At 38.2% G+C, this 23,429-nt stretch overlaps 2 pseudogenes; one reads left to right on the top strand and one right to left on the bottom strand.

Moving 5' to 3' along the window:
* LOC143441082 (uncharacterized) overlaps positions 1 to 15,280 on the top strand; it is a 73,546-nt pseudogene extending 58,266 nt beyond the window's left edge.
* An 821-nt stretch (positions 15,281 to 16,101) lies between these two features.
* On the bottom strand, positions 16,102 to 18,426 carry LOC117695992 (vomeronasal type-1 receptor 4-like; annotated as a pseudogene).
* Positions 18,427 to 23,429: the final 5,003 nt, after the last annotated feature.

Here is a 23,429-nt window from a genome sequence, read left to right as displayed (position 1 = left end):
TAACATAATTGTCTGGTGCTGGGAGTCACGTCATAAACTTAACTTGACCTCCCCTCTGAATTATTGGTTGTTAGGCAAGGTCTTGTAACCTGAGGTGCAGGATTGTTGGGGGAAAAACCTGGAGACCCTGGTATTAATGAGAGTGTAACTTGGAAACTCTAATCTTGTTTGGGATTAGCCTAGAGAGTAAAGCTAAGCTTGGGTTTTGCTGGAAAGGGGGCAACTTGAAAAATAATGATAGGTACCTGACTTGCCTAGAAGCCTAGTTTCTATAACTGTACAATGCCCCTAGTATTGTGCATGCACCTAGGACTTCCTGCTACAGGCCCTATCATCAAGTGACTGAGGAAGAAATAACTAGGTCCTGGTTTATTAAGGGTTCCACCTGTTATAGAGATTTCATCCAAATGTGAACAACTGCAGCATGAAAACATGTTTCTTGGACAATCCAGAAAGACACCAGTAAAGGGAAATCACCACAGTTCAGAGCTTCATGCAGTAGTCATGCTCATGCATTCATTTGGAAATGTATAATTATTCACTGAATCATCAGATATAAACCATAGGATGGCTTAACTGTCAGAGACTTGGAGACAGAACAATTAGAATATTGTTGAGAGAGACATAAAACTAAGAAGTATGTGAATAGATCTCTCACAATGGTCAAAGGATGTAAAGACACTTATGTCCCATGTAAATACTGATCAAAAGGTAAGTTCAGCTGAGCAAACATTCAGTAACCAAGTAGTTAGGGTGATCTATTCTGTGAGAAGTCAGCCGTGTTCCCAGTCATATCTGTCATTTTCCAATGGGCCCATGAACATAGTAGACATGGTTGATGCAGTGGGGTTTACTCATGGATATAACAGTAGTGTCCTCTCACCAAGCCTGACATGGCCACACCTGCTGGTGAGTTCCAGATCTACCAGCAGTAGAGACCAACACTGAGCCCTAGATATGGAACTATATCCTGGGTTGACCAGACAGTGACTTGGTGGCAGGTTGACTAATTCGGATCATTGCTCTTGGGCAAAGAACAAAGCTTTCTACTTCCTGAAATAGATACATATTCTGCTTATGATTTTGACTTTCATGCACATATTGCTTCTGCCAAATCCATGATCCATGGACATACTGAGTGCCTCATTCACCACAATCGCATTACACACAGTATTGCTTCTGACCAAGGAACTCATTTCACAGCAGAGTAGTGAGACAGTGAGACAACGATCATGGATTCTAATGGTATTAATTACCACTAATACCATAGTCTTTGTTATCCTGAAGGTGCTGAACTGATAGTAAAATACAATGACCTTTAGAAGACACTTTTACACAGCCAATTATGGGACAGCCACCTGGAGAGCTGGGCAAGGTCCTAGGCTGTATGTATTTTGAATCAGATTTTAGTATTTGATACAGTTTCTCTCACAGCCAAGATCCATGGTTTCAGGAATCAATGTTTTGGAAAACCTGTGTGAAGGTCACAGGCCACAAGTCTCAGTGGAACTCAGATCAAAATGCAGGGCTCCCTTTATCAGCAGGGCTTCCATTTCTCTGCCTGACTTTTCTGGATAATGTCCCTGAACACAGGTGGCTGTCCTTATCTAATGAATGTCCTTCGGCAGAGCTGCTTAAACTCAGCACACAAGTCGAATCCTGGGTTCTCTGTTCACATGAAGCACATGTATCTGCTGCATTATAAGAAAAGACAGATGAAGTTCAAGAGTGTGAGATAGGATACCTGAATAATCCTATAAATCTGTGCATTTGATGACAGAAGCTCCTGCAACACATTTAAATCAGGGAGCATACATGGTTAGTGTAAGAAAGAACACAATCTATTATTGAGAAGTTCTCTTTGCTAATGAGATGGTGTTCTATATTTGGTAAATATAGGTTTTAGATTTTACCTCAGTATTTAATAAGGTTGTTCAGTTTTTCTCAGCTGTATATAGACCCTGGCATGCTAAAGTATTCCATGGACTTTTCTTTCATCTGGGATATTGAGATGTATCTATATATGACTAAGAGAATCAAGAGTGAGAATTTATTTTCTAAATAACATTTTACAAGATCAAACATAATTTTTGAGGACTTTTGTCCCTTGAATTACTAAAGAGACACATTGCATTTTGAAAGTGATCATACTTTACATATGCCTTCTTAAGATTACATAATTAGCAAAATCAACTTCTGTTGACCTTCTGTTGAGGTCTATCAAAATTTCATGTCTAGGTTGTCCCTTGATCTTCTGAAGAATCTCTTTATCTTCAAGCTTTTCTTTGTACTATTTTCCCTCTTAGTGAACATTACTCGATATTCTTGCTTGGGCTGAGTGTGACTTCCCATGGAAGCTCTGAGGGATTCATCTCTGTATTTTGACTCTCCTCAATGCACACTGGACACATGATAGGATAAAACTTAGATCACAGCCAGTTTGCCATAAATGTTGATCTGAAGACAGATACTTTAAACCCATAGGTATTTCCCAAAACTTTTTATGATCTAAGTGCCTTAAATACTTTATTTATTCTTTCAGAACTTCCAATGGCTTTGTATGCTTTTTCTTCTCATTTAGAAAATTTCCATCATAATCTATACATAACTCCTTCTTTATTGAAACCATTTACATCTTTAGATCACTCTAACATTTTATAAATGTTAATACCATAGGATACAATAAGCTTAACAAAAAAATTCACAATCTATTGTGAGAATATTTATTCAGGGATGGGAAATAAGCAATTTATATCCCCTCTTTCTAAGTTCTCAGTGGCACTGCATTTCAAAATTATTATAGTTCACCATAGGATAATGGTGAAATAATTGGTTTTACATACAGAAAATTGACAAAGTGTTTCTTATGATACTGTAGACATCCTTCAAACAGTCACATTAAAAATACTTTACTCAATATATCTGGAGACAAATTTACATTACCTAAACAGTTATTCCCCTTCTGAGTTCTACAAATTCTGGCCAGCCAGGTCATTATTTTTTTTTGATAGAGGTTCAGTGACATTTAAAAAGCCCTGCTGTGATTATTTTAATTCAACAAAGCTGAAGGTATGAAAATGGCTGTGGTTTAATTTCGAAGATAAGCCCTGTGCTTGATCTGCCTATCTTTGTATATTTATCTGTTTTAAAGAGGTTTTACTGGATGTAAATATCTTTTAAATTATTACCATGTTTATGCCTGTATAAAATGTAAAATATGTATATATCATAGTTAAAAAAACATAGATGTGTTAGTCTTGTTTGAGTGAGGAGAATGTCCAGTATTAATAACATCTTCTGGTCTTGGAGTAGTAAACTCTTTAATACAAGTTACCTATTCCAAGGAAAGATTCAGACCCATATTATCAGTTTATATTTATTGTACCTGTATAGATATAAGAATTAAATATATTTTTGTCCTTCCATATCAATTTTTAAGTTTATTTTCATTAGGAACAAAATGAACTAGGATTAAGTTAACAAGTTTAATTTACTTGTAATTCATTTACTATTAAGTACATCATGTGAATAGCAAACCATGTCTCAGGTGTATATTCTACATATAATTAATAAAAAGTCAAAATTTATAAGCCATGACTTTGTGTCTATTGCTTGTCTGGGATACCTGTTTAAGAATTTTCATTGTCAAGTGAAAACTTGACATTGAAATCTTTAGGAAGCCCATTTTTAGGTTGGGCAGAAAGTAAACCAGATAAGTCTAATGCAGAAGAGTACTGAAGGGCATTTTATCTCAGAAGAAAATTAACTGCAAAAATAGCTGACGGTGAAACACAGGATAGGGTAACATAAATGTTCTTTACTGGCAGCAAGCTCTGTGGCTCAGCCACTTAATCTTTGGTTTTCTGTGGGGTTCTGTGAATACCAAAGTCTTTTTCTTCCTTTGTTAGTATACTAGTTTTGGAGGTAAATGGCTAGAAAAACTTTTAGGTTCTTTTGAGAAGCCTTTCTCTAAGAGAGAAGCTATCAGAATAAGAATAAAACAAACCATTAAGATATAAAATGAATACCTTGTAGGCCTGATATTTCTTCTTTGTGTAATAGGGATAATATTGATTCAGTGGGACCATCAACAATAATGGTGGCCACCTTAACCTTAACCCTGAGCCTAGCCCTATCCTAACCCCCACCTCTTAATTTCCTACTCTCCTAAACCTAATTCTAAAAACCCTTATCCTAATCCTAACCATGACTGTCTAATCCCCTAACCCTAACTGACATCCTGCTTGCTGTGGGGCATATTTCTTAATTACAACTTTCGAAGTGAGAAACCATTTATTATTCTTGTTCTTTTGAGATGTTCAGATCCACCTTTAATCTAGGCTATAGATTCTTTTGGCAACCTACATATATAAAGGTCATTGGACAGGGTGGTGGTTTGGTTTTTGTATTTGCCCTACTTTTTTACAAAACAAAGATGATTTGTTTGTTTATTTTCTTTTTAAAACTGGTATTAGTAATTACTTAATTCTTTAGAATTCTGGTATTCAATGAAGACCAGCTGTAATATCCTGCAGCATGAAATCTACCAGTCCTTGATTTTATAATTTACCTTGTCCAACAGACTTTATTGGGACATTTTATTAAATCCCCTTTCTATATGCAAAGATCCATTCTCTCTATGATTTGAGATATGTTTATCTACAGAATCTGTACTAATATAATTGTTTTTTATATATCTATATAATTTATATCTATCTATCTATATCTATATCTATATCTATATCTATATCTATATCTATATCTATATCTATATCTATATCTATATCTATATCTATCTATCTATCTATCTATCTATCTATCTATCTATCTATCTAATTGTTGTTTTTCTCCACTTTTCCACTAATGAAGATGTGCTGGCTACCAACAGTGCTCAACTGTGTTTCCCTAATGTTTCTGGGTTTTCTCCAGGGTTGATTGATACCTGTCATCTGGTGAAAGGGAGCCACAGTTTCTCTGAGGCCAGTATGAAGCTTGTTTTCTTTGTTTTTTTTTTTTTTTTTTTTTTTTTTTTTTTTTTTTTTTTTTTTTTTTTTGGTTTTTCGAGACAGGGTTTCTCTGTGTAGTCCTGGCTGTCCTGATAACTCACTCTGTAGACCAGGCTGGCCACGAACTCAGAAATCCGCCTGCCTCTACCTCCGAAGTGCTAGGATTAAAGGCGTGCGCCACCACCGCCCGGCTGAAGCTTGTTTTCTAAAAGCCTTCTTTAGTGTTAATGGTGTTAGCATTCTGTCTAAAACTCTACCTCACAGTTACCTGGTGACAGCCAAGTATGTTCCTCCCCACAGTTGCCTCTCTTTAAAAACAAATGGAATAAGTTCTATTGGTGTGAAGGGAGGTGTGGGAGAAGGGGATGTCTCAGCAGGCTCATGCCACCCGCTGAGATATTTCTTCCCAGGAGGGACCATGCCTCATGCTGAGATAGCTCTTCCCCACATGAGGAACCCACCACAAGACAGTATAGTATAGAATATAGCTTATTCAGGACATGGAGAGGGGAGTTAATAGGGTAGTAGAGGCAGAGCAAAGCAGAGAGAGGCAGAGAGTAGAGAAGTAGAGGCCAGGCATGAGCATGTGGAGAAAGAGGGGGGAAGGGAAGAACCTAAGAGGGCAAGAGAAAGAGAGAGCAAAAGATTAAGAGATCAAAAGAGAGGAACGGACAAGCAGCCACCTTTTCAGGGGGTCAGGCATACCCTGGTGTTGCCAGGTAACCATGGAGAGGAGCATACCTGGCTGTTGCCAGGTAACTTGGGTGGAGTTTAGACAGAATGTTAAGAAATAGCCAGGACATCCTTCCACTTGTGGGTCAGATTGATTCCTCCACTGCACCTTGAGTACTGGGCTATGGAAGCTGTTCACCTTGATTACAGGAAGAAGAAGGCAAGTGCTGTGAGGAAAGCTCAGGGAAGGTCTGGAGTCAGGTCCTGGTAGGTGTAGGATCATTGCTCTCAGAGGGGAGGAGCAGGCAGCTAAACAACCAGAGCTGGAATGCTGGGTTCTTGCCCAGAGCTGGGTGGGGTGAGATTCCTCTTTGAAGACAGAAACAAATGCTAATGGAGTGAAAACCCCTCCTGAGCTCTGGAAAAGGTCTGACCCTGGTCTGGAAGCACACTTTAACCTTGAGGAGTGGTAAGGTTCACAGGCCAATCAAGGCTCCCAGGCTGACCTGCCAATCAGACAAAGAGGCAGGTTCTTACGGATGCCATTCTGCAAGTTTGCAGTGGCTGTGCAGGCTTGAATGGTCATATGTGCCCTGCTCTGAGCTCTGCTGTGTTTGCTGTGTGGAGACCTTAGGGAAGCTCTGAAATCGAGTCATGGTGAGCACAGGGTCACTGCCCACAATGGGTAGGGGCAGGTGGCTGAGCAGTGGGAGCTGGGGTGCTGGGTCCTCTCTGGGGCTCCATGGGAAGCATCAGCCAGATGTGACCACCTGTGAGGTCCCTGGTGATGCTCCTTATGTGTTAGATAAGGAGGTGACCTCTGAGTAAAGTCACTGTCATGGCTGATTCTGAATCTGCACAAAACATTTGGACCAGTTGCTTTCCTGTAGAAACACGGGTGGTTTTTCTGACTCTGCAGCACATGTGTCCAAATCATTTTGTCTTTTATAGTATACATTAAGAAGACAGGTATAGCTGGGCAGTGGTGGTGCATGCCTTTAATCCTACCACTTGGGAGACAAAGGCAGGTGGATTTCTGAGTTTGAATCCAGCTTGGTATGCAGAGTGAGTTCCAGGGCAGCCAGGACTACACAGAGAAACTACTCTCTGCAAGTATAACAAAGTATCTTCACTAATGTCAGGGTGTAGTGCTTGCCTTTGGGATGGGTCTCAGGTTGGACAGAGTATATTTTGGTCATTCCCTCAGTCTCTAATCCATCTTTGTGCCTGCATTTCTTGTAGACAAGACCAATTTTGGGTGGAATGGTTTTTGGTTTGTTGGTGTACTTAACTCTCCACTGGGGGTCCTGCCTGTCTGCAGGATGTGGCCTCTTTGGGGTTCATATCTCACTGCAGTGCATCTCAGTTAAAATCACCCCATAGACTCCTTAGTGCCCTCCAATTTGTGGTCTCTGGCACATCTTAGATGCCTCCACCGTTTCACCCCTGCCAACTGCAGATTTCAATTCAATATTCTGTCCCTCTGGCCCTCTTTTGTCTCTCATCAAACCTGTTCCTGACCTTCCTTTCCCTTTCTTATCTGCTCTCCCATGGAGTTCTGTCACTTCCGTCTGCCTTCTATGACTGTTTCATTCCCCCTACCGTGTGAGAGTCTACCATGTCCATTTGAACCTTCCTTCTTGTTTATTTTCTTTGGGTCTATGGAGTGTAGTGTAGGTTTTCTGTATTTTATAATTATTATTCACATGTAAGTGAGTACATACATGCATATGCTTTGAGGTCTGTGTTCTCTCACTTGGGATGATAGTTTCTAGTTGTATCCATTTGCCTGCCAAATTCATGATGTCCTTGTATTTAGTAGGTAAATAATATTTCATTTTAAAAAATGAACCACATTTTCTATATTCATATTTTGGTTGAGGGACATCTGAGTTCTTCCAGTTTCAAGCTGTTATAAATAAGATGGCTATGAACTGTGTGAAGTCCCTACTCTAGTTCCCCTGCCCACACAGAGTCCCTCCCTGCAATATTTTCTGTTTATCCTTTGAGAAGTTGTGGGCCCCTGGTGCACATCATGGTGCATCAAGTCTCTTCTGGGTTAAGTGCATCCTCTCTCACTGAGGCCAGACATGGCAGCTCAGTTAAGGAAACAGATTCCAAAAATAGGCAGTAGCTTTAGGGACAGCCTCTGCTATAGTTGTTGGAGAACCCTCATGAAGACTGAGCTGCAAATCTGCTACATATATTCCAGGGGCCTTAGTCTAGCCTGTGTGTGCTATTGGTTTGTGGATCAGTCTGTTAGTGTCCCCAAGGATCCAAGTTAGTTGAGACTGTTGGTCTTCCTGTGGAGGAGTTCCTATCCTCTTCAGGGCCATCAATCCTTCCCCCAACCCTTCCATAACAGTCTCCAAAAACCATTCAATGTTTGACTGTGGTTCTCTGCATCTGTGTCTACTGTGTTGTGGTTGAAACGGATTTGTCAGCTTTCTTCTCACATTCTCATACAGTCCCCATTTGTTCTCAGTTTCTAACTCACATAAGATACAGTATAAACATTTGCTATTAAATGCTAAGCTATTTTGCAAGCTTGGTGGTTTTATATTTTTAACTTTATATCTTTTGTTTATTATTTTCAAGACTAAATTTCTCTGTGAAGCCTTTCCTGTGCTGATACTAGATATAGAAACCACAGAAGCCACCTGACCTCTTTTATTGTAAAATATGCACATGATTTTGTGCACCTCTTCATCCACATCTTCAATTTTTAAAATTCAGCAAGATATATATATTATATTATATTTCTCCGGATGGCATATGTTTATGATATCAATACTGCATGAGGCTTCAGACTCATTGGATTCCAGGTGTATGTCATTCTGCATTACTGTTGTGTTTGTTCTGAATTTTTTGAATAAAAAAGTGTATTATGGTTGGGTGCATGAATATCATGTGTGCCTCATCTTTACTGTTGTCAGAAAATGGCCTCAGTACTCTTGATCTTGAAGAAATGGGTAGTTGTTGATCCCCATCTAAATACTAGAAATTGACCACCATTATGCAGAAGACCAGCAGGAGATTTCCACTCCTGAGCTATCTTTCCTGCTCTATGTTCCTTATTTCTGATCAGCATATACATTACTAATACTTTCATCTGTCCATTTTTAACTATTTAAACATGTATTCCCTTCTAGCTAAATGTATTAATGTTGCTGTTTAAACTGGTTCACTTCATGTTTTTGCAAGATGAATACAGAACTGCAGTAAACATATAATTCCTTGTAGGAAATTCAGTAAAGAACTGTGAGTTCTCTCTATCATTTATGCTTCCTTGGTTGATTTTTACAGGGGAGTGAGGGTCTTAATATGTAACTTTTGCTGTCCTGAAACACATCACATAGACCACACCAGCATCCAGCTCAATGATATACACCTGCCTATATCTGTGATTAAAGACATGAGAAATACACACAGCTTGCCCATCTTTCTTGTAGTTAGTAATTGTTCATACAGCTTTTCAGATGTTTGCTCAGTACAGTTGATCTGTTTCTCCCTGCATGTCCCTCTCAGTTGCCATTTGTGTTGCAAGGCTACATCCTATTCAAAGGGATCAGAAGCAACACAGGTGAAACTTATAATTCATTTTCCTTCTAAAATTACAGAATGATTAGATTATAACTTCTGTTTCAGAAAATAAGTAAAGGAAGCACAAGAATTACATTAATACATTGCCTAGAAAGTATCCATTTATTTACAGTGATGTCACTATCATGCTTAATGTTGTACACATATGTGTGATATTTTAGGATGCAGTGACTTATGATGATGTGAATGTGAACTTCACTGCAGAAGAGTGGAATTTGCTGGATCCTTCCCAGAAGAATCTCTACAAAGATGTGATGCTGGAGACCTACCAAAACCTCACTGCTATAGGTAACACTGTAAATTTTGTTTTGCTTTTCAAAATAATGGAACAAGTGATTCTTGGTTATTGATGATCCTCTGTTATTTCAATTGAGAACAAGGAAGATTGAGCTGAATAAATCAGGTTCAGTGCTGTCAAAATTCACAGTAACCTGAATTTTACCTAATTTCTAATACTATATCATTCATTTTCTGGTACTGTGTTTAGGTTACAGTTGGGAAGATCATCATATTGAAGAACAACATCAAAGTTCTAGAAGATGTGAAAGGTAGTTTTCATATGTAAGCTGATAAAAATATGCCAGTGAGGGAATGTTCTGGAAGCTCTAAAGAAAAGCAAGTGTGTAAATAAATCAGTCCTTTAAGTATAGCTATAATTATAATATTCTCACAAATCCATGTGCCTCAATGTCAGTTATCTGATTTGTGTTTTTAAGGCATTCCTCTAAGGAAGAAGACATGGAAACAATGCCTTAAGAGATACCTTTAATTGATTTGTAGCTCCATTAGAGCTTTGCTGTGGAACTACCTATTTGAATACTCTCATGATATTTAGATGTTGCACATTGAGTACTGATAAGTATATATCCAAAGCCATCCAATAAGCAAATAGTCCATAGTAAATTTGGTGATACTCATATTCTTGTAGTAACATTTCTAGGCTTATTGAGTGGTCAGTCAGTGAGATTAAAAAAAAGTTGTGGAGAAACCTTAATCTATATACCACATGTCTACAAAGAACAAAATGTCAAATGGTGTGAATTCAATTTTGAAACCTTTCACAAGTTCTACTTTTAATGGGTATACCAATTATCAGAATGGATAAAACCTTGTGAGCATAGGGATGTTGAAAGAAGCAGCATACCTCTTTCTACTCCAGAAAAATGAGAAGATATGTAGTATTCTGCTTTTGGTAGACTTTCTGAATATGATAGACATTTGCAATTAATTGGTATTCTCACATTACGGGGGGTGAGGGGGAAGCCCAAGTCGCACTGCAGAAATCTCTATGGGTACCAGAATTTTGGAAATTCTTCTGTTTGTCCTGGCTCACAGTGATCCTGTGGTGTTTTTCACAATGCAGGAAAACTAAGAAAGCAATCAGTGTTTTAATGCCCTGATATCTTCAAACATGTGAAATACATCATATAGAAATCTCATATAGAAAAATGAGGCTATAAATGTGAGCCATGTAATAAGTGCTCTTACCATCACAGGTATTTTCAAAGAGGTAAAGCAACCCACAGTGAGCAAGTACAACCATGAACATCAAACTGATAAAACCATAAGATATGAGAGTTCTTTATTATTAGACCAACTGTAAAATTTATTCATATTGGTAAAATAATTGATCAGGTAATGAATGTGGTAAAGCTTTCACATGTGTCCATTATTGTTGCAGGCATGAAAGAACACATACTGGAGAGAAACCTTAGGAATGTTATCAATGTGGTAAAACCTTTTCATATCACAGTGGTCTCCAATATCATAAAATAACCCATACTGGAGAGAAACCTTATGAATGTAATCAATGTGGTAAAACTTTTTCATAACACAGTGGTCTCCAATATCATAAAAGAACCCATACTGGAGAGAAACCACATGAATGTAATCAATGTGGTAAAGCCTTTTCACGAAACAGTACTCTCCAAATCCATAAGAGAACATATACTGGAGAGAAACCTCATGAATGTAATCAATGTGGTAAAGCCTTTTCAAATCACAGTCATCTCCAAAGACATAAAAGAACACATACCAGAGAGAAACCTTATGAATGTAATCAATGTGGTAAAGCCTTTTCATGTCACAGTCATCTCCAAAGACATAAAAGAACACATACTGGAGAGAGAACTTATGAGTGTAATCAATGTGGTAAAACCTTTTCATGTCAAAGTGGTCTCCAATATCATAATAGAACACATACTGGAGAGAAACCTTATGAATGTAATCAATGTGGTAAAAACTTTTCATATCACAGTGGTCTCCAATATCATTAAAAAACACATACTGGAGAGAAACTTTATGAATGTAATCAATGTGGTAAAGCCTTTTCATGTCAGAGTGGTCTCCAATATCATAATAGAACACATACTGGAGAGAAACTGAATTTCATGAATGAGGCAAAGCCTTTCCAGGACACAGTCATCTCTGAATACACAAAAGAAAATGTGCAGAGTGAAACCTTATGAATGTAGTCAATATGATAAAGCCTTTGCATGTCACTGAACTCTCCAAAGACTTGAAGGCACATACACTTCAGAGAAACATTACAGATGTAATGAATGTGATAAGGTTGTGCATATCCCTTTCATCTCCAAAGACATAAAAGAACACAAACTGAGCAAAAACCTTTTGATTGTTCTAAAGTTGGGAAATGGTTTATGTGCCACTGTGGTTTCTGAATACAGAAATGAACACATATGAGAGAGAAACAATCTGAAAGTAATCAACATGTCAAACCTCTGCATGTCCTAATCATTTTTAAAAGCATGAAAGAATTTATAGTAGAAATAAACTGTGGTGATCTAAATTTGTTTGACCCTAAGAAGTGGGAATATTAAGAGATGTCCCTTGTGGGAGATGTTACCTTTTTGAAGGAATTGAATTACTATGGTGGTGGTCTTTGGAGCTCAGGCCAGTACAAAACAGACCCTCCTACCACTTGGCTGGAAGACAATCTCTTCCTGGATGCCTTCTCATGAAGATGCAGAACTCTCAGCTCCTTCTCCAGCTCACGGCTGCCGGCATGCTGACATTCCTGCTATGATGGCAATAGACTAAACATTTGAAAGTGCAAGCCAGGCCCAATTAAGTATTTGCCTTTAACACAGTTGCCTTGGTTACAATGTCTCTTCTTAGCAATGGAAATTCTATCTAAGACAGAAATTGGTACCCCAGACTTATGTATTGCTATGATAGGCCTGACTGTGGTTTTTTGTTTTGTTTTATGGAGCAATGTGGATTTTTAGACTTTGGATCTGTATATGCATTAAGTCGAACTTACTGGGCCGTCCTAGTATGAATATGGAACACATATGTACTGAGGGTGATTTGAACTTTGTATATAGTTTTTATGATATTTTGCAGAAAAATGTTTCTGCCTTTTGCCCTTGTCTGTAGAGTGTCCTTGAAGATAAGGTAAAGAGGTCGGTGTTCATTGCATTGACAAAGGAAGTCTCAGTGAAGCCAGCAAAGCCTTTGACCTATGTTTGGTCTCATGATGATTTGAGCAAGCATAGTAATCTTACAGAGAAAAAATATAAAATGTTAGGTCAAAAGAGAAAATCTAACCAGGAAGTTGAATGAAGCTAAATTCTGTGATCAATGATATTAAATGGAATTAAAGGAATGGTGACATTAGGGCAAGATTCCATCCACCTAAACTCATGGATGTGAAGTTGGACAATGGAGAACTGTACAGTGTTAGACATTATTATTACCTAGTTGTTGTTTTCATGTGGACACAAGAGTTACCAGTATGTGTGAAGTTGACAATTGATGGATTGTGGTTACTATTCTGGGTTATCATTTTAAGATCTGAAATAAAATACTTAAGTACAGGCATGGAGGTATATTCCTTAAATTCCAGATAAACATCAAGCAGATCTCTGATTCAAGTCTTCCTGGTACAGAACACATTTTAAGTAAGGAAAAGTTTAGGTATGGGCAAAGTGTTACACACGTATTACCCAGCATTCAGAAGACAGAGCCATGAAGATCTCTGAGTTCAAGGTTCATCTACAGAGCAAGTTCAAAGACAGCTGAGCTTAGACAGTGAAGTTGTTGAAAAATAGAAAGCTGGTGATGATGTAATAGAAGGGGCAATATTCCAGCCCCAGCCAGCAGAGGAACTCAGGAGCTTTGTCCATGTGGCTCTGCTTTTAGGGGAAAGAACAGAAGGGATGACTGAGACAACTGATGGTGGTTGGCTGTAGTTAGAGAATTAGTGGGGATGAAGAAGAAACCAGCACCATTGAGGTGACATCTTCTGGTAATTGTCTTCTGAGAGGAGAAATAAGTCATATTCCAGAGGGAACCAAGTTTGTCCCTTGTGGTGCACTTTGACTCAGTCCTGGGTAAGACTCACTGAGGTGGCACTGGTTTTAAGGCATGAATGTTTCATGCAGTGCAGCTGAGGCTTGGCACCATGAAGGGAGCATATAAGAGGAATGCAGTCAAGACTCTTTGTAACAGAAAAACCCAATACATTGAAGATGTCAGTCTTATGGGATGAGCAGAAAGAACAGCAGCAGAAGTTCAGTGGAGTCAAGCAGAACCTAGTGTACTACAGAAGGAAGAGCTGGAGAGAGACCCAGCTTCTTTTGAGGAGCACAGAAGATCATCTGTGGATCCCAGATACTGGAACAAGAAGCTGTAATTTTGAAGTTACTTTGCAGACCCCAAGAGTTTTAGATTCTGGAGTTATAAGATACCTTCTCAGGAAAACTACTTTCAGGAAAGAAAATCAGCACAAGAGGAAGAATTGTGCTGCAGTGAGCAGGTCAGGAAAAAGTTGGAGATCTGAAGAATTCTTTGGCATCAGACATGGAGATGCAGAGTTTGGAGATTGCCTTGCTGGCTTTTGGTCTTCTTTTGGCCCAGTATTTTCTCACAATGGTGATTAGAAATGGTGATGTATATCCTGTCAATTTGAATGGATATTATGTGGTATTTTTTGAAAGTATAGGGGATTAGCGTTACATGATTGGAATGATCTCAGAAAAGACTTTTACCTTTAGACTTTTAACATTTATGAGACTTCTATAGATGATGGGATTTTTTAATTTGAACCTCACATATTTTGTATTATGCTATTTTTAAATATGGTCTCCATGTGCGGGCCAGGCAGTGGAATGTGGTAGTATAAATATGCTTGGCTCAGGGAGTGGGAGGAAGTTATTATGAGATGTGGCCTTGTTGGAGGAAGTGCATCACTGAAGGCTTTGAAGATCTACCCAGTGCAGAATGGGCTCCCTACTAGCTACCTGGCAGACAGTCTCTTCCTGGCTGCTTTTGGATCAAGATGCAAAACTGTCAGCTTCTTCGCCAGCATCATGTTTTCTTTCATGCCTGCCTTGCTTCCTGCTATGAAGAAAAAGAACTAAATATCTGAAACTGTAAGCCAGTCCCAATTAAACTGTTGCTTTTATAGGAGTTGCCTTGTTCATGATTTCTCTTTATAGTAATAGAAACATGAAGACAGAAACCCTGTGAGTGTATTTAATATGGTCAAGCCTTTGCACAATTCTCTAGTCTTCATTATCAGGAAAGAATACATGCTAGAGTCTAAGCACATTCCCTGTGACTCAGGACACGCCCCCAGAGTCCTAAACATGCTCCCTGTGTCTCAGGACATGCCCCCCTGAGTCTTAAGTATGGCACCTGTGACATGCCTTCTCAGTCTTAAGCTTGCCTCCCTATGACTCTGCACTCAACTCCTGAGTGCTAAACATGCACTCTGTGTGTCAGAACATACTAGACTCAGGACGATTGATGTAGAAGTAAAATGAACCTAGTGGGCCACAGAGATATAGTGACAAGTTTTAATTACTTTTTAATATACAGAGTGTATTAATTGTACATACCAATACAAATGTGGTATTTTCATACATGTGTGTTATGTGCCTGTGTCATGTTCTTCCCTTCAGTATCTCATCCATGTTCCCATTTCCTGCACTGTGGATCTTTTCCTCATCTCAGAAATTCATATTTTACTTTGAATCACATAATAGAAAAAGTACCACTTGCCTGTCTGAGACTAATTTTCTTAAGGGGACCTCCATTTCCATAATTATTAGAACATTTTCAGACCATTGGTGACATTTGGAGGACTGTAGTGTCTACGTATGAGAACAGCAGCTTGGAGCTGGAATGCTGCTCAGAGGTTAAAAGCATGTAGTGACCATCTAGGAGATCCAGGGTTGATTTTCCCCGTTAAATAGTTTCTTAGAATTATGAGTAACTTCACTCCTAAGGGGTCCAATGCCCTTTTAAGGTATTCTATCCATGTTTTAAGACATACATGCAGGAAAAAATACCCATACATGTAAAATAAAAATGAAGGCACACACACACACACACACACACACACACACACACACAAGCAAAACTTTCCTGAGCCATCACATGTGTTCCCTCCTCCTTATAATTTATCATCTTCATTTACATGTTGCTTAATTTCATGTTAAAATTTTGTATGTGATAAACCTATATATTTTATATAAATTTAGTTGAAAAATTACACATTATTGGATAGCAAAGTCTGTAAGGATAATGCTATGATCAAATGGCTAGTGAGTACTCCACACTGAAAAAGTCAGTTACTGGATGCTTAGTGTTTCCATACTATTGCCTTAGCATCCTACAACAGATAAAAAGATAATGCATATTTAGAAGTAAAAGGGACAACCAGGGTTTATGCTACACTTGAAGATAGCTATCTTTTACCACAGCAGGGTAAAACAGGCTGGAACTCAACTTCCTATTGCTAATGACACCAAAGGGACAAAAGGTGGAAAAACATAATGCTAGAAATATAAGTCTACTTAACTCTCCTTAGCACTGGATATTTGGTGTAGGTTATAAAGATGATCACAATAAAAGAGAATGAATAAGAGATGACATATAAGCACAGCAGGGTGAGGATAATCTGAGTGGCTCTCAGAGGAAACTTTCAGAAAATTCTGAGTACAGTAGATATACTTTACTTGTCTCTTGCATCTGTAGAGGATACACACCATGAAGTCACTTGAGCAGGACATGAGTCCCAGACACAGTCCATAAGAAAGGCACAACATATTGGCTGCAGTTGCTACATTGCCAGAAACAAGCAATGAACAGTACCAGTAACTCCACCTGTTAAGTCATATTTTGTTGTACCTGGGGCCTGACACTCTTGCTAGAGTCAAGATGTTTAGAAGCGAGTGCACAAGCTACCTCTGTGACTAAGAGGCGCCAATGGATTTGGTGGCTCTGTGCTTCAGCTTCATTCACAGTTGCTGGGGCTGACTGTAATTGCTGTGAAGCTAGTCAGTATACACATGGCATACACAGACATCACCCTGGTTATTCAGCATCAATTTGTATCCAATACAGTCCAGGAAATTCCTAAATCCAAAATCTAACCTTGTCGGTGGAATGCCTCTTGAGATGATAGACAAGCGGTTGGCAAAAGTCATTTGTTTTATAATCAGGTCTTTGGGCATTAAGTGCTTCCCAGTAAATATGAAAAAGGTACACAATAGTATTGAGGAATTGCTAAGCACTCCCATTGAAATCTGAGGGGAGTGGAAAATTCCCATTGCCAAGTTTGTAGTAGCCATTTCTATTCCTATTAAAAAGTTAAATTAATAGGGTCATAAGACCATAGAAATGCATTGAGTGTGCATTATTAAATGAAGTTAGTTTAAATAAAAGTCATTATTTCATTGTATTTATGTAGCTCTCTCAGTGAAGAAATGTCTAAAAGTTTGTTCTTTATAAAAGTCGATGTTCTCTGTTATTTAAATGAGAAGTAACAGATATGTTTCCAAAAGATTAGTATTTTCACTAGATGCATTGTCATAAGCCTTAATGCTAGCACCCAAGAAACAGAGGCAAACCAATGAATTTGAGGCTAACCTGGACTACCAAGTCACTTATAGAAAAGCCAGGCTACATGCAGAGAAACCCTATCTAAAATAAATAAATAAATAAATAAATAAATAAATAAATAAATGGAAAAAATATTGTTTTCATTAGTTTTGACTAAATAATAATCATTTTTTCAAAGAGAGACTTTTTAAAACATGCCATTATTTCATAAATTAACATAACCAAAACTTAAAATCCACCAAAAGAAACAACAAAAAAATTTGACAATCATATTTACAATGAGCAGCTTAAACATTCTGGTTTTATAAAGATTAATTGCATCTAAGACTTATTTGGGTTTTAATCATGTTTGCCGGAGGAAGTTCCATGTAACTATGAGGAACAGCAGAGGCCATAGGTGTGAGATCTCTTACAGCTGAATTATAGACATGTGTGAGCCACTGGCAGGAGCTGGGTATTAAACTGAGATCCCACATAAGAGCAGTATGTACTCTTATCTGCTGACATGACTCTACCATAAAAGAATATTTAAAACTAAATTTGAAAAAAAACCTAAAAACTCTTATCTTCTGACACATCTGTATAATATAGAAAATATTTAAAACTAAATTTGAAAAAAAAACCCTAAAATACAAAACAAATAAAGAATGAATTCACACTTGGATAAATTTTCTATTAACAACTCAGAAATGTCCAAACTTTATGCAAAATGAAACATATCCTCCAAAATTAAGGAAACCCAGTGAGGGATACAAGTCAAACTGGCAAGGTGAGATCACAATCTGTGTAGATCTGGTACTAATCAAAACAATTTAACATAAATGAAAGCAGGAGATCTGATGGACCCACAGACACATACGGGCTCCTTCAAACATGAAGTGCAAATATATATACTCAAGCACACACATATAAAATAAAAATTTTTGAAAGGCAGATTCAGAGGCAGAGACATTTGTCAGATCTCAGCTTCCTAAGAACTGTGAAGAATGAAGACAAAAGGATTTGTGTGCTCTTCAGGGTCACCTTGCCTGGAGCACAAATTGTTAAACAAGAAAGGATCTGTCTAAAATAAGGTGGAAGGTAAGGCACAATAGCCCCACACACTAACATCCAGAAACACAAGCACACAAGAAACAAAACACACAGGAGAAACATAACCATCAACATTTATTCACTACTGGGGAATCAGATCACAGCCAGTATTTAGGCACTTGAGAAACTTTTGTGAACAAACTGACAGAAACCTCATTTTACCTTCACATGCCAATGGCATGGGACAACACATGGAAGAAGCAATCTGAGTGTTAAATGAAACCACTTCACTGGCTAACTCCTACTGAAAAGCTACATGCTTCTTCACGTGCACATGAGACACTGGGACTGAAACCCTGCTGGTCTCTGGTGAGGAAGGGCCACGGCTCATTCTGATCTGTGGAACTTCCTCAGATGATGGCGGTATGTGGATGACTGGCAGAAGGTACGATTACACAGACAGCAGGAGTAAGGTCTCTCTACTGTGTGAATTCTCTCATGAGCCTGCAGGTTGGTCTTGTATCCGAAAACCCTTCCATATGTCCGGCATGTGAAAGGCTTCTCGGCCTGGTGTATGACCTCATGGACTCGAAGTTCTGATTCACGGTAAAAGCCTATCTGGCACTCCTTACAGGAAAATGGCTCCTTCCTGTGTGTTTTCTGATGGATGGAGAGGTGGCAGGGATATCTGAAGGTTCTGGGACATTCCTCACATTTGTATAGTTTGTGGTCTCTCTGGAGTCTCTCTTGGTAACCCTCAAAGGTTGAATTTGCCTCATGATGCTGGAAAAGAGGGGCAGGCTTAGGGGTAGGCTGCTCTGGCCTGGACAGGAAGCCTGGTGCCTCCATAAGAACAACTTGAGAAGAAGCTGCCCACAGGGACTCTTCCGGGGACCTGTAGGTACCACACATTGCTATTCTTTAATCCAGAGGCACTGCATAGAAAACACCATCCACATCAGGGTCAGAACAATGCTCTCTCCGGATAATGAAAATGGAATCTCCGTTATTTATGAGACTAGTAATGCCACCACTTATGTCATTAGTGTTGTGGCCATCTCCAGTGTCCCCAGTGTCTCCAGCCTGCTCCATCAGGGAGAGAAACACTGGCTGTACCTCCATAAGGACACCTGCAGAATATGGAGATTGAAGTGACTATCTGGCTTTTCAAATTGGTTAATGCAGGTCAAAAAACTTAGGTTATACAATGATAAAGTAAGGTTTCTGGTGTTGAAATGTGGCCCTCACATGCATATGCAACAGTGACACTCTCATAAGAAATGCCTTGATAAATATTAGTGCTTCAGTGCAAATTTTTGAACCTTGAAAGACATAATGTTATACAAATCAGTTCTTCCTATTTTATATATTTTAACTTTGATTTCAGTTTGTTTGTTTGTTTGTTTGTGGGTTCTTGTTTTTTGGTTTTTTTTGTTTTGTTTTCCCATTTGATGTATGGTTTCACAGTGTATCCCTGGCTGGCCAAGAACTCAGGTATAAATTATAATTTATAATTTATAAATTAAATTATAATCCCTCTTCTTATCAAGAATGGCAAGACCAACCTGCAGGCTTATGAAAGGATTTACACAGGAGAGAAGATCAAACTTGCTCCCAGTGCTATAGGAGTTTCTGTCAATCATCCACAGACTACCATCACCTGAGGAATTACACAAGTCTTACTGAACTGTGTAGCTTCCTCCACAGAGACAAGCAGGGCTTCATTCAGCCTCAGTGTCTCATCTGCACATGAAGAAGCATGCAGCTTCTCAATAGGAATGAGCCAGTGAAGATGTTTCATTTACCGCTCAGATGGTTCCCTCCATGTGGTGTCCCATGCCTCTGACATGTCAGGGTAAAAATAAGGTTTCTGTCAGTTTGTTCACTAAAGTTGACTGCCAGTTACCAGCTTTGGCATCCATGTGGTGGGTAAACTGAGGCAGGCAGTCATTGAAGTCAGTGTTTCCAGCTGCTGACAGGGACAGATCATGATACCTATGGGGCTTCTGCCAGTGTCAGCAGACCTTTCTCTGTGGGAACAAAGTTTAATTGATGAGTCTGGCACTCTCTGTGGCAGCAGAAAAACTATGAACTCTTTAAATTTCTTGGGGCCAGTGAAAAGGGAGAAAGAGAGAAAATGCACACACACACACAGAGAGAGAGGGAGAGAGGGAGAGAGAGAGAGAGAGAGAGAGAGAGAGAGAGAGAGAGAGAGAGAGAGGAGAGAAAGGAGAGAGAGACAGCAGAGAGGATGAAACATAAGGCAGAGTGCAAAAACTTCATACACACAAATATATGCATGCATACATACATACATGCATCCAGACTTATAGATAGATATATACACACTCACATATTGAATAGTTAGAGCATAGCTCCAGAAAGCAGGCTCCGATGATTTCACACACACACACACATACATAAACACTATTGGATGATGGAGCAAGCTCCAACACACAGGGAGATAAGCGTTACGGGTATACACGCATACCCATAGGTGATGGGTGGAAGGAACACTATCCCAATGCCCATTCACACAAACCTTATGCATACACACACACACACACACACACACACACACATACACACACACACACACACAGCTGATTGATGAAAGGAGCAATGTTCCAATCCTCTACACTTTATTTTTTTTCCATAGCTTATATATCCCAGCAAAACTCTTCAAGCAGTGTAAACTAACAATGTGATATTGTTTTAATCTTCTTCTAGTAAGTAATCATGATAAAACAGTGTGTTACCCAATACATTTACAAGAAATAATGAATTATTCCCCTAAACCCATGTGCACATGTAGCTAAGCAACTTGTTATAGATTAACAAAGTGTGAGCAAGCAAAATGGTTTTCTCAGCCCATTTCTCTTACTGGCAGCAGCAATTTGTGGTTACAAAAAAGTAATTATTTTATTATTTATCTTTAAAGAGAAATCTTATAAGAATATTAAAGGATTCATAAATTTAAACTTTTATCTAGAAATCAGTCATATCTATCTTAAATCCTCAGAATACAAATCTCTTAATAAATCACATCAGGAACCCAAGGGTGAAAATGGGTATAAGAAATCAATCAGCCGGGCAGTGGTAGCACACGCCTTTAATTCCAGCACTTGGGAGGCAGAGGCAGGCCGACTTCTGAGTTCGAGGCCAGCCTGGTCTACAGAGTGAGTTCCAGGACAGCCAGGACTACACAGAGAAACCCTGTCTAGAACAACCAAAAAATAAGGGTTTGACTATCTTATCTTTTATCTAATAAAAAGCTCAAAGGACCAATTCCATGTTTCATTAATTTTTTGCATTCTTCTCTTTCTATTTTGTTGATTTCAGCCCCCAACTTGATAATTTACTGATGTCTAATCCCTTTTTTTTCATTGATCACTTGTTTCTCTTCTAGAATTTAAAGCGTGCTGTTGAATTGCCAGTATGAGAGCTCTCCAGATTTTTCATGTAGGGATTTTGTGCTATGAACCTTCATTTTAGAACCAGTTTCATGGTTTTTTTTTTTTTTTTGTATTCTGTAAAATTGTGCATGTTTCATATTCATTTGTACTGAATTCTAGAAAGTCTCTAATGTTTGTCTTAGGCTATTTATCATTCATAGTGAGGTGTTCAGCTTCCATGAGTTTGTAAGCTTTGTGTCCTTTCTGGTTTTGTTGATATCCAGCTGTAATCCATGTTGGTCTGATAGGATTCATGGTGTTATTTCAATTTTCTTGTATGTATTGAGGTTGGCAGTGTGTCTGAATATTTGTTCAGTTTACAAGTAAGTTTCATGAGGTGCTGAGCAGAAGGCATATTCTCCTATATTTCAGTAGAATGTTCTCTAAGTATCAGCTGGACTCATGTTCAAGTTGTCAGTTAGCTGGGATATTTCTCTTTTTTGAAGGGTGGGTCTGAGGAATTTGTCCACTGGTAAGAATGTGGTGTTGAAATCTTGGAATATAAGTGAATGAATGTTATGTGATTTTAGGTTTAAAACACTTTTTTATGAAGGTTGGTGACCATGTGTTTATGGCATAGATGTTAAAACTTGAAATGTCATCTTTGGTGATTATTTTTTTCTTTAAGGAATTTGTAGTGTCTTTATCTGATTCTTTTGATTAATTGTTTAATATCTATTTTGCTACATTTTAAGATGACTACACCAGCTTGCTCCTTTGGTCCATTTGCTTGGAATATCTTTTTACATTCCTTTACCTTGAGTTAATGCTTATTCTCGATGTTGAGCTATATTTCTTGTGTGCAATTGATCTATCAATTTTTATTAGCATCTATTTGGTTAGCCTTTGTCTTTTTTTGGTGAACTGTGGTCATTGATACTGAGTCAATGAACAGTGATTGTTAACTCCTTGTATTTTGTTGTTGTTGCTGCTGCTGCTGCTGGTGGTGCTGGTGTTGGGGTATTTGTGTGCTTTCCTTTCTTTTGAAGATAATACAAGGTTATTTACTACCTGTGTTTTCATGTGTATTGTTAACTTCCTTGGGTTGGATTCTTTGTATATAACTTTGTGTAAGTTTGTATGTGTAGATAGATATTGTTTAAATTTGACTTTAGCATGGATTATCTGATTTTTTTTCCATTAATAGTGATTACACTTTTTTCTACATATAATAATCTGGGCATCTGTAGTTTCTGCAGCATATATGTCCAAGCCCTTCTGACATTTACAGACTCCAGTGAGAGGTCATCTGCAGTTTCAATAGATCTTCATTTATGTTTATTGCCTTTGACCTTTGCAGCTTTTAGTATTCTTTCTTTGTACTGGATGTTTTGATTATTATATAGGAAAGAGACTTAATTTTATGGTCCATTCTGTTTGGTGTTTTGATGATTCTTTTACTGTGATAGGCACCTCTCTCCTTATGTTAGGAAATTTTTCTTCTAAGATTTTGTCATCAATATTTTCTGAGAATTTGATCTAATATTCTTCCTCTAGTCCTAGTATCCTTATGTTTTATCCTTTCATAATGTTCTAGATTTTCTAGATATTTTATGTCAGGAAGTTTTAGATTTAACATTTTCTTTGTGTGATATATTCATCTTTTCTATTGTATCTTCAATGCTTGAGATTTGTCTTTCATATCTGTATTCTTTTTATGAATTTTGCCTTCATAGTTTCTTTTTGCTGTCCTAAAGTTTCGCTTCCATCATTCCCTCAGTTTGTGTTTTGTTATTGTTTCTATTTCCACTTTTAGGTATTCAAAAATTTTGTTTTCTTCTACTCTGAG

Source organism: Arvicanthis niloticus (genome assembly GCF_011762505.2).
Source record: "Arvicanthis niloticus isolate mArvNil1 chromosome Y unlocalized genomic scaffold, mArvNil1.pat.X SUPER_Y_unloc_2, whole genome shotgun sequence".
NCBI lineage: Eukaryota > Metazoa > Chordata > Mammalia > Rodentia > Muridae > Arvicanthis > Arvicanthis niloticus.
Note: the sequence above shows the minus strand (reverse complement) of the source record. Positions and strands in the feature narration are given on the sequence as shown.